Consider the following 13,119-nt stretch of genomic DNA (forward strand, 5'->3'; position numbering starts at 1 on the left):
AGTATATCCTACCAAAATAGCTTAAGCCTATATATTCATGATTCATCTTCTAATCTTTAGATGTGGGACTTTTTGTTATACTCTAATATGTGACACTAGGCAATTAAGCTCACCGTCTTAAATCTCACTTATATCTGATATAACTTGCCATTATTTTTCCCGTTAAGCATTAATGTTAATTATATATTTTATTTAGAATTTATTACTTGCTTATATCATATATATCTAGTAATTAAGAAAAGTGATATAAAGGTAGATAAATAATACTCCATCCATTCTTATTATAATAAGGGTAAAATTGAAAAATAATAATAAATGACCCCCCATGTGTCTTATATATACTAAAGAATCCTTACATAAGGTATCCTATAACAGCGACGGCAGGAATAATACATCAAGCCTTTTAAATAATTTTGCCTTGGGTCCCAAAACTCCTTCACACTAGCACACTACCGTGTAATCACATGTTGGTTCGAAGCTTTTTGGAGAATGCTTCGTCAAAACCATTAATGTCAAAAGGCATGGCAGTACATTATATTGTCGAGAATGGGACATTTTAGAAGGAGAAGCAAAGCCCAAGTTATAACTCAAGAAGATGATGGTTAAAAGAAGTGACTAGGATGAGATATTTTCAGAGAGCAATCACTCTTAAAAGACATGGCAGCGAGAGGTTTGAGATATTTTTCAGAAACAATTTTTTTAAAAATCATTTTTTGAAATCATAAATTATTTTAAGCAACAAAAATTTTAAAAATCATTTTTTCAACGAGAGAATGAGATATTTATGTGAGACAAGTAAAAGAGAAGCCAAATGCAAATAAATTATCAATCTAGCATTTGAGGTTTGAATAGTCAATTTAATAATTTAATTATGATTCAATCATTGAATTATGAACTAATACATGAATTACTTCATTAGCTAGTCCAATTTTAATATCTCGATAAATTTATATATAAATTAAAATTTGAACAAAATATATTATTTAAATCAGTCCCTTGTAGGATTTATTAGTCTATCAATATAATTTATCTTATATAACAAAAAGAAACGAAAATAAATTATGAAAGTGCATAGAACACGAAGACTATTGCTGGATAAGCTGCTTCTATAGTAGAAGCTAGGCCTGTGCAGGATGCCCATAAGCCCGAGATGCCCGGCTCGACCCGAGCAAAATATGCTCAACCCGAGCCCTAAAAAAATTACCCAATATTATTTGGGCATGGTCAGGCTAAGCCCAATCTTCGGGTTGGGGTATCCAACCAATTGACCCTGCCCGGCTCGAGATATAATATATTTTTTTAAAAAAATAATAATATAGGATGTAATTTGTTAACTAGATGGGGACATAAATGGTAGTTCTTTTTTTTTTTTTAGGTGCCTTGATGATCAAGTTTGTAAACCTTAGGTTGAATATTTCTATATTCCTTAGAATTTGAAACTGGATAGCACTTGTGATTTGCATGAAAAATTCCTTCCATATTTGCTTTGCCATTAAGTTTTTTGACAACACTGTAATATTTTTACTAGTGATATTTAACAATCTGTTACTTTTAAAATAAGAGCTTGAAATGATTTATTGATGGAAATAATTAATCTATTACAGTGTATTTCACATTTGTATAGATGGTTTTGATTCTTTGTTTTGGTAGGGCAAGGCTGGAGACCGTGCCCAAGGTGCCTGATCCCTGCCCGACCCTGCCCACCAGGCCCTTCCAAAGTCGGGCATCTTTCGGGTAGGGTCGAGCTTTGGGCATAGTTTTTTTGCCCGAAGACATTTAGGGCAGGGCATCGGGTTAATGAGCTGCCTTACCCAACCCTGCCCATGCACAGCCCTAGTAGAAGCAAGATAGGGCCAGAATAAATTCTAGTAATTTAGTTAGTGTATTACACTTTTTACCTAGAAGAAGAATAAAGAAGATCATAAAATGTTCATTGTAATGTCTTTATTGACATTATTATACAACTCTCCATGATAACTACTAACCAAAATAAACTTTGAAAACTTTAGAATCTTAGTATAAAAACATTTCTAAAACCATTTAATAAAATATATATCAATTGTAAAATACTACATAACGGAAGCATTATGCAATAGCATCTCAAAATCAACTAGAAAATATGTACAATTCAACCAAATTAAATCAAACAGGGGCCATGTGTCGCAGCTCATGCCACATGCACTGTGGCATGTGGCATAGAGATCTCAGGTATTCGCTCTGTGCCATGCGCCAAGGCATGGGGTCCTTTGTTGATACATGTGTCGAGGCGAACATATTAGAATTTGCTGTCAAATTTCAGATTCTGATACGAACTTTAAAAGTGCATCATTTTCACATCCGATATCCAATTGGGGTGGTTCAAGCACTCACACAAAGCTTATTTCAAAATCTAACCAATGACATTGGTTTCGTTAAAATCTGATATTCTGTTTAAAAATTTGACATCCAAACGCATTTTGGCCATTTTAAGTCAAAATTTGCCACTTGACATCACCTGTCGAAACCATAAGTTATTGGCCACTTTTAGGGCCTTAATTACGTTCAATTAGATAAGGTACACCTGATTGACTAAATATAGACACAATATAACACACATACACACAATTGGTCTATAAACTGCCCATTACACATAACTTGAGCAAATTCATATTTCTTCAATTTCATTCATACACAAGGCCAATTTCACATACATATTCCACATTCATCATTTCCATAGACATTATCATTCATCCACTAACCCACACTATCATTTCATCATATACAATCATATACACAAGGGTAGGGAAATCAAAGCACCAAACACTATAAAAACTCACAATAAAATGCACACGTTTCCTAAAACAACTTATATACACATTTACCACTATTTATATACAAATTCATTACACCGATTCTTACAAGGCTTTATCAAAGAAAACATAATTCTTGGCCTGAATCTTTCCCTTGAGCACTACAACTACTAGAACTTGAAAAATATAAATAACCATGGGTGAGATCAAAATTTCAGTAACTAATATAACTCATAAATGTTCACTAACACAAATAACTGCATGAAAGTAACCAAAAACTATTTTAATAGTTTATATAGTTAAAGTAACTAAATTTCTCTTTTTATCATAAATCATTTCACACAATTAGGACAACAACATGATTGTCTATCCACCGATCCTCCAAAACTCCCCGACATAAAATCATAGGCTCTACTAAATCAATCATTCTTTGACTCGAGCACACTTTCGACAGTAGAAACACCTAGATAAAGGTAATTTATCTCACCTATGTATTATGGTTTTCCTCATGTCACACACTTGTGATAGAGGCATTGTTGACTACTAACCGCACCTTAATGGATATTAGGAAGTTGCCAGATTGCCCGAATGTCTCATGGTAATAATCCCATAAAATGCTGTACCGGATTACCCTATAATATGCTGCATCAGATGTCCCATGGTATTAGTTCGACAATATAGATCTATTCATCTCAACACTAGTGGTGACTATAAGTTTGTAACTAACTATAAAAAATTATAAATAAATTACATACTACATATTGAATTTATCATAATAGTATTCCAAGCCACATGTTCTTGGGCTCTTGAATCAATGCTTTGCAAGTGGCTTTGCATGATGGATCTCCTAGTGGCTACTTACAAACTTAGAGGTCAAGTGTTTAATTAATCATATAGGGCCATGTGTGACACTAGGCAATTAAGGTCATCACCTTAAATCTCATAAAATGTCCACTTATGTCCTATATAACTGGTCGTTAGTTTTTTCATTAAGCATTAATGTTAATTATATATTTTTATTTAGAATTCATTACTTGCATATATCATATATAACTAGTCATTAAGAAAAGTGATATGAAGGTAGATAAATAATACTCCATTCGTCCTTATTATAATAAGGGTAAAATTAAAAAATAGTAATAAATGACCCTCCATATGTCTTATATACTAAAGAATCCTTGAATAAGGTATCTTACAATAGTGACAGCAGGAATCATACATCAAGCCATTTAAATAATTTTGCCAAAAGTCCCAAATCTCCTTCACAATAGCACACTACCATGTACTCACATGGTGGTTCGAAGCATTTTGGAAAATGCTTCGTCAAAACCATTAATGTCAAAAGGCATGATCAGTACATTATATTGTCGAGAATAGGACATTGTAGAAGGAGAAACAAAGCCCAAGTTATAACTCAAGAAGATGATGGTTTAAAGAAGCAAGAGAGCACTGAGCAGGATGAGATATTTTCACAGAGCGGATTTAGGGTGTTTCCACTTCCCACCTCTTCATTTCTCCTCCATTTCCTTAAAACAACACTATCTTGACTATAAAAAAATTAAAAAAAAAAATGAAAGCAACAAAGCACCCTCACCAAGTCAGACTCGACTTCTCTCCTCAAACCATTTCCTGCACACTGTTAAAATATTTAATAAAATTATAAAAAAAAGGAATAATATGTTTCATTATCAATTTTGGCAATTCAAATTTAATATGGATGGTCCAATTTCATATTACTTTTTTTAATAATTTTTATAAATTAACTATTCAAATATACTTTAGACTGTGTTGATTCAATATTAAAATTATAAAAAATTTAAATATTAAATTTGAACCATCAATATTAAATCAGATTGTCCAAATTGGTGATTAAATTCTATAATTTTTTTAAATTTTTATAAATTAATTGTCGAGATATAATTTAGACATTGCATGTTTAATATTAAAATTATAAAAAATTTAATATTAAATCTAAACTGTTTAAATATTTTATCAGATTTAATAAAAAATTATATTTTTATTTTAATAAATATAAAATAAAAAATAAAAATATTTAATTTGGATTGCGGGTGATGGTGGGAGGAGAGAAGCTGGGTTAGATTGGGTGATGGTACTTTTTTTTAGTTGTTTTTCATTTTTTTTGTATTTTTTTAATAATTAAAATGGTGTTGTTTTAGGGAAATGGAGGAGACATGGAGGTGGCCTTTGAGAGGGCAATCATTCTTAAGAAACGTGGCAGCGAGAGTTTGAGATATTTTTCAGAAACAATTTTTTTTAAGAATCATTTTTCAAAATCATACATTATTTTAAGTAACAAAAATTTTAAAAATCATTTTTTCAACAAGAGAATGAGATATTTATGTGCGATAAACAAACGGGAAGCCAAATGTAAATAAATGAGCAATCTAGCATTTGAAGTTTGAATAGTCAATTTAATAATTTAATTACGATTCAACTATTAAACTATGAATGAATATGTAAATTACTTTATTAGTTAGTTCAATTTTAATAACTTGATAAATCTATATATAAATTAAAATTTGAACAAAATAGATTATTTAAATCAGTCCCTTGTAGGATTTATTATTCTATCAATATAATTTATCTTATATAACGAAAAGAAAATAAAATAAATTATGAAAGTGCATAGAATACAAAGATTATTGCTGCATAAGCCATTTCTACAGTAGAAGCAAGATAGGGCCGGAATAAATTCTAAAGATTTGGTTAGTGTATTAACCTTTTTACCTAGAAGAAGAATAAAAAAGATCATTGAACGTTCATAATCAAAAGCAAAGTAAAGACACAGGGTTAAAAGTTATTTTTACTCTTCAAATCCTTCAACATTAAAAATTCAATCCTTATTGCCCCTAGAGCTGTCAATTAAAATTGGCCTATCAAAGGCTAAGACCTAAATGGGCTAGCCCTATTAAGCTCAATTATATCTCAGGGCTTTATTTTAATCATTTCGGCCTTAGGTTGAAGGGCCCTAATTATTATTTTTTTCAATTTTTCAATTTAAAAATATTAAAAAACATATTTAAAATTTTAAGAAAGTTATTACATATAACATTAAGTCTAAAAAAATAAATTTAAATCAATACATACGGTAACAAATTTAAATCTAATAAAAACATCATAAAATCAACACCAATAATAATCAAACTTTACTAATATCATCTGCTAAATCTTGATAATTTTTATTATCATCAGCATCAGTATAATTTAATTCTTCTCCTTGTGGAGCCTCATTAGTGAAAAAGATATTAAACTTTTTATATATTCTTTCTTCATCCTCATGAAATGACACTAGGGTTTTATAATTAGTGTAATATTTAATTTTTAATATTAAAATTTAAAAAAATTAAAAAGACCAACCCTTTTATTTTAAGGGTGAAAAGGCTAACTCTTTTAAATCCAATTTATCATTTTACATTCTAAACTAGTAATTCAGCTTAAATTTTTTCGGGTTTAAAAATACCAGCACTCTAATTGCCCCGTTTTTAATATTTTTTATAATGTAAAAAGTTCATCTCCCACTCCTCCATTTTCTTCCCCTCTCGCTCCTCTCTTTCTCTCTCTCTCCCTCTCCCTCTCCCCCTTTCTTCTTTCTCTCCTTCATATACTGCCATGACTAATGAGTTTCCTTTCTCTCCTTCATATACTGCCATGACTAATGAGTTTCTGCCATGAATGATGAGCTTCTACCATATTTATATACAGCACTGAATGATGAGCTTCCACCATGCCAACAAAGTAAGATGCAACGACAAAGCTAACTGTCAGTGGTTATTGAAACCTTAACGGTTGCCCCACCATATTGAACAGAGTCACTCTGTTCGCTAACCCCTAGGACAGCGTTCTTCTGAACAAAAGCTTGTACAAGAATGTCCCCAACGTTCACTAGTCCACTGCAGTTCCATGGCCTTCACCCTTGATGATTTCGATACTTCTATGGCCTTTACTGGCACTAGTGTAGTTAACCTCATCGTTGGTAAAGCTGGTCTTTAAGGGTGCTCCCACCAAGGGTCCCAGAAATCGTGAATTTTTGAGATTTAGAAACTTTCAAAAACTTTTTTTAAAATTTTTTTAGACTATTTACAAATATACACAATAACTTCTACCAAATAAAATAAAATAAAATAAAACTCAAAGAAAAACAATATAATAAAAGTGTACGTATTCACTCCCTCCCTGCACTTAAGCTACACTTTCTACTTAATGTGTAAAACAAAATAACATAAAGAAAGGAAGAGACTCTAGTACTCCTTAGGTTGATAGACAAATAAAGAGAGAGCCCACGACAAACCTAGCTTGAGAAGGAGAAGACATTGCGCCACTTGAACTAGAAGATAATGGGGAGCATCCACAGTTTGTTTCTGTTGAGCAAGCAGTTATGTCAGTTGCTCCCCCTGTTCTTGTATGTTTTCCATCACCCTTTCGAGCTATACCCATGATAAGAGGAGTAGAACAATTCAAAAGATATTCAGCTTATCAAAATGCACTCAACCACCAAAAAGGAGCATAAAAGAGCAAGCAAGCATGTCTTTCAGTAGACATTTAAAGCACAGAGCAAGAAAACAGAGTATACGAAATTCACATGTATCGATACCCCACAAAAAGAATAAATCAGCAGAATAGTGAGCAATGCAATCCAAAACCAAATATATGATACACATTCGGGCAATGGTCAGAAACCAGCTATAAACTCACAATCATTCAATAGCAGAGATACTCTAAATTCAACAGAAGTTCGCCCAGAATAGAGAGCTCAGTCAGCAATCACCAAGGGATTCCAACAAATGAGAACAATACATAACAGAGATCAAATCTTAGGATAACCAAGTAATATTTTTCAGTAGTCAGAGAACCTCAAAACAGCCAAAAATGCATACAAACTAGTGGCAACTGACTAAAGAAAATGCATGAAGAGGATGAAGCATTCTGAAGCCAAAAACAACCAAAGAACATAACAGAGAAAACAAAACACGTATGAAATTTCGCTCCCACCGAAAACTAAATCTAGCAACAACTGAAACAAAATAACTAGAAATTAAAATAAAAAAATGGAAATAGGACTTAGCTATATGAACATTAGGCAACACCAAAGTCACAGCTGAGCATCACAATGAACGGGAGGCAGAGCACGAGCAAAAAAAAAAAAAAACGAAGAAAACATGGAAACTTACTTGTGACAGTAAGGAAAAGTGTAGTCGTTGAAGGGGAAAGAAGCTAATCAACTAAAAGGGTGATCTCTCTGCGACTCGAGCAGAAGCCGAGTGTAGTGAAGGCGAAAGCAGAGGTGGAAAGGAGCGATGGAGACCAGAAGAGTGGTCGACGGTGTGGCAAACCGATGCATAGGTAACATGGTGGAAGAAAATGAGGGCGGAAAAAGACCAAAGGCGGGTGTCTTGTGTTGGAAGAACGGAGCCTGACTTGGAAGAGGAAGATGTGATGGGGTGGAAGCGCAACTTAAAGGAGACCGAAAACTTGACACTAGACAGTGGTTGGTGAGGGAAGAAGGGACTTGCAATGTGGAGGTGGAAGAAGGGACGATGGTTGGTGAGGGTGCTTGGTAGAGGTTAGGCAAATTACAGAGGGAATGAAGGCAATGCGCTGACGGCCGTGCACGACATAGATGAGGTAGAGAATGGAGGGTTAATGACATTCGGCGGAGGTGATGGGTGAAGAAATGTGGAGGTGAAAAGGGGAAGTGAAAAACAGACTAGGGTTTGATAGAGGGGTAGGGGGAAATTATAGCACAATTTTTTTTTTAAATTGAATTTATTTAAAATAAACTAAAATCAATTAAAAGAAATAGTGTTGTTGTTTTTTTTTTTTTAAATGTCAGATAGAGAAAAAGAACTGAGACTGAAATTTTTTTGTTTATTTATTTTTGTTGTCAATGTTTTTTACTTCTAAATATAAAATTTGAATTAATAATATTTTATTTTTTTATTGCAACAGTGGCTCCATATACTTTCTCGAGGCCAGTGATGTCGTGAAACTCCCACAACACATTGTAGCACTGTCGCAGCACTTATGCCCTTTGGTGTTAACAGGGACCAAAATGAGCCAAGGATCGTCATTCCCACAACATAGTGCAGCAGTGCTGTGACACTAGTGCTCTCAGGATCTAACGTTGGCACCTCTGATGCTATATGTCACAACACCTATTGGTACACAAAATAAAATGTCACAACATCCGCACACAAAAATTCACGGCTAGCAAAATTCTATCCGAAAAGCCATTAATAACCCAAATATCAACAAACTAAACCCAAATCCACTATCCTAAAATACATCAAACCTCTTCAAACAGAAACAATCCATAATCATTCAACCACAAGAACCACGTCATGAAAAAAATATATTGAAAATTTTGAGTTTAAAGAACTCTTTGAATCTTCACATGCTCTACTTGTGCTTTGCTTTAACTTGACTTGCTCAAAGAACCTAGCACCACCATGAACTCTGCATCTTACAAAACAAACAAAACAAAGAAAGATCAAACAAAACACAACCAGACACATAAAATTTAAAAGAATTTGCAAACAAATCCTGGGTTGCCTATCAAGTAGTGCTAGGTTAATAGTCTTCAGTCAAACTTTTCAAAACCATCAAAGTAGATTCCATTCTCTCCCATTATGCACTAAAGTGCTGGAAAGCCTTCCATGACAAAATCTTTCATTTTCTTGTATATTTTTCTTCTTTACTCGCTTGTGAATTCTTTCCTTTAAGTCTTTTAGCACCATGAATTTGACATCCTCTCTCATAACTCTCCTAGTGATTTCTCCATTAAAAACTTCAACAGTAGTTCTTGCTGTAGTTAAAGCAAGACAGCAAAAGATGATTGGTGCTTCCTTATCCTCCTCAAAATCAAAGTCTACTGGAATGATTAATTTGTCTATTTTTACAAAAACATCTTCAAGAAGCCCTACTGGTTCTTGGAAAGATTGATTGTAAAACAACAGTAGTAGGTTTGACAATCCTAAGGCCTAGTCACTTGCACATAGATGATGGCATCAAATTCACACTTGCTCCTAGGTCACAAAGAGTATTACCAATAAAAATATCTCCAACATTATAAGGAACAACAAATTGTCTTGGATCAGGAGGCTTTAATAGAATCTTTTATTGCGTCACAATAGAGCACTTTTCAATAGGTGCTACAGTTTCAATTCATGAAATCTTTTCTTCTTGGATAATACCACCTTCATGAAGTTTGCATAGCTTGGCATATCATCAAGCATCTCCACAAAAGGGATATTGATATGCAACTACTTCAACTCTTCTAAAGACTTAGCATTTTCTTCATCAAATTTCTTCTTAAAAAATCTTTAAAGGAAAGGTAAAGAAGGAACAAGCAATGGCTTTGATTTTACTTTTTTTCTCTATTTCTTATGCACTCTCTTTCTTCCTCTTCCCAACTCCTATATGAACTTCCTCTTTGTTGTCATTCTTCCTTCGAGCAGTCTCTTCATACTCTTAACATCATAAGATAACCCTTGAATTTGCCCTTCATTTTCAATACCTATCATTTCACTTTCTCTTTTCTTTTTAACAGCTTGAGGTTTTGATGGAGTATCCATTAGTTCTTTTTCATTTTTATCATGATAACTTTGCATTTTTTCTATACGTCTCTTGCCTTCTTATCTTGGGTTTTGAATTGTGTCACTTGATAAGCCACCTTATCTCAATGCATTTATAGTGGTAGCTAACTGGCTAATTTGTGTTTCTGTATTCTTGAGAAATAAGTCAACCCTTGCATTAATGTTGGCTTGCTCTTAATTATTCTTTACTGTGCAATCATTAATTTGGCTAATATATCCTTTAAATCAACTTTAGGCTCTTGGATAGACATAGATTGCCTTTTAAATTGAAAGAATCCTTGAGGTTGAATTGGCTTTATACTAGAAGTTGATGCTTGATTGAGTAATGAACCATTTTTCCAAGAGAAATTAGGATTTTGGCACTACCCAACATTGTAAGTATTTAAGAAAGGATTAGCTTGATTGTTCTCACAGTAATTTCCACTATAATTTACCATTTCAACTTATTGAGAAAAATGGCACTGTTAGTAGCATGCACATTGTAATCTCCTCGAGGTTAAACAACATTTGACTCTGAATCATGATAATCCAGGGTTTAACCCTCAAAGGATTACCAAATTGTAGTTCTATAAAAGGAATTTTTAAAAATTCTTTCAAAAGAATCCCAATCTCAACAACTCAAATCTCAAACATGATTTAATAAGTCCAAATTAGAGTTTTGAAAGTAAAGCGGAAGCTTGAAAATCAATTAGGACCCAAAATAATGAGTTTTAAAACTCAAAAATAGATTTTGTGCAGAGAGTGTTACACGTGTCGTAGCTTACAGCATGTGCGTCGTGGCGTGTCTTCTCTGTGCCATGTGTCACAGCGTGAGGTGCCGTGTGCCATGGCGCATTGCACGAAATTTAACAGCATCAGTGCTGTCATTTGACAGCACAAGGAGCAGACTTTCGACAGGTCTCAAATCTCCGTCCAACGTCTGATTAAGGTGGTTTTGGTATCTACATGGAGCTTTCTCACGCTCAAACTCATTTTCTATAAAATGTTGGACACCAAAACCCATTTTGACCATTTTTTCACAAAATCTCATAAATAGGGTGTCCCAATTCAACCACACGTGCCAATAACTTATACTAACCATCCGACCACACTCAAGGGACCCTTATGGACTTGTGCAATGCACCACACACAATCAAAAACACTTATCTTATAAAATCACTACTCAACCTCAATTTTCACAAAACATAGAGGGGGAGGAAATATTGCACAAAATCAACAATTTCATTCTAAATCTCAAAATACATATGTTTCTACTTGCACAAGTATTTTGGCCTATCCATAGGTTCACAACCAAAACTCACTAACCCAGGACACAAAATAATCTAGTTATACACAAAATCATGCAAGTAGTACATAAATCATGTCGAATAATCCTAGTTGGCAATTACATTAACAAATACACATGAAAGTAATAAAAAAAGGCATATAAAAGATTACTCCACAAATCCTAAGCCTCTGTATGTTTTTCTTGACTTGGATCCGATGAGCTAAGTCCTGAAAATATTGAAAATTGAGGGGTGAGTACAACCACTCAGTAAGTAAGTTTCACTTAACCCATATAGTTGCATATCAATTGTAAATAGATGCAATTAGACAAATAAGTACAATTAGCACATAACACTCGGCCGCAGTTCACAAAACTAACAATCATGTGATCGAGCTTGCCACAAACCACTTCATCATGTTATTTAGCAAAAACATCATAGGGTTGCAAAAATAACAATCATGCACTCTCAACACATGCCGGACCACAAAACTAATAACTATGTGGCCAAACTTATATGCATGGCCATATGCAACCTTATATCCTCCCGTTACCTCCGACACGAAACCGGTGGCTATCATATGGCTACGTCCTTCACAGACTAACCCATCATTCTACTTGTGAGGAGCTACCGGGCCAGGGTGAACTCACTCACTTATGTAATTCAGTTTTCCCTAATACTAACGACCATGGGGTGTCGTACCCTTAATCTAGCCTCCTCATGAATTGGTGGAGACTAGTTAGGTTTGAGTCCCTCATAGAACAAGTAAGATTGTTTTGAATCAACTATAGGATAAGGACTACCTCCCGATTCCAACGGTCGGTGCCAAGGTTAGTTCCCAATTCCAAAGGTCATTACTAATACTATATAGATTTTAATCAATCTACTCCTCTCCCTAAGCAAACTCATGCCAATAATCATGCTATGCACATTTATCACATAATATGCATTTCAACAATAAATTTACGGCAACCAATCTCACATACTCATTTTAAATCACTTCACACATTCAACATATTATATATATATATATATATATATAGATCACAAATCTCCACTTCTTGTAACAACATGCCACTAGTAAACTTTTAAATCACAAGTAAGTGGCATAGTCAACCTTTTCTTTCCAAAAATCATTTCATAAGCCAAATATTGCCAGCATGCATCATACATTTAAATTACTAATCATATTTCACAAACAATTAATATTCAACTATAAAAGTTAAGTTTCCCCTGGTTACCTCAAACTTTTGAGAGGTCAAAGGTTTATCCCTCATTATACCAACTTCCCAAAACTTCAACAAGCTCGAATGGTGCCGAAAATGAACCTCTCTACATCTATACCATAAGAATTTCATCGTTGTCTAACTCTTGAAGCTTTATCAACATATAACTCCACACATTCTATTTTTATCAACTCATAATCACTACCCATTCATATCTAATGGGCTC

At 33.7% G+C, this 13,119-nt stretch overlaps 1 protein-coding gene and 1 long non-coding RNA gene across 5 annotated transcripts in view; one reads left to right on the plus strand and one right to left on the minus strand.

The window, feature by feature from the left end:
• LOC129306029 (protein ACCELERATED CELL DEATH 6-like) overlaps positions 1-13,119 on the plus strand; it is a 71,659-nt gene that overhangs the window by 33,320 nt on the left and 25,220 nt on the right. The gene's annotated exons all lie outside the window — the stretch shown is intronic.
• LOC129306033 (uncharacterized) lies at positions 6,833-8,491 on the minus strand. The gene is made up of 2 exons (XR_008592104.1): positions 7,979-8,491; positions 6,833-7,234 (listed from the first exon to the last, which is right to left on the minus strand). It is a non-coding gene; the product is annotated as an uncharacterized LOC129306033 (long non-coding RNA).

The sequence above is a fragment of the Prosopis cineraria genome, unplaced genomic scaffold (assembly GCF_029017545.1).
Source record: "Prosopis cineraria cultivar Desert tree isolate PC_DT_omini unplaced genomic scaffold, ASM2901754v1 PC3, whole genome shotgun sequence".
NCBI classification, from domain to species: Eukaryota; Viridiplantae; Streptophyta; class Magnoliopsida; order Fabales; family Fabaceae; genus Prosopis; species Prosopis cineraria.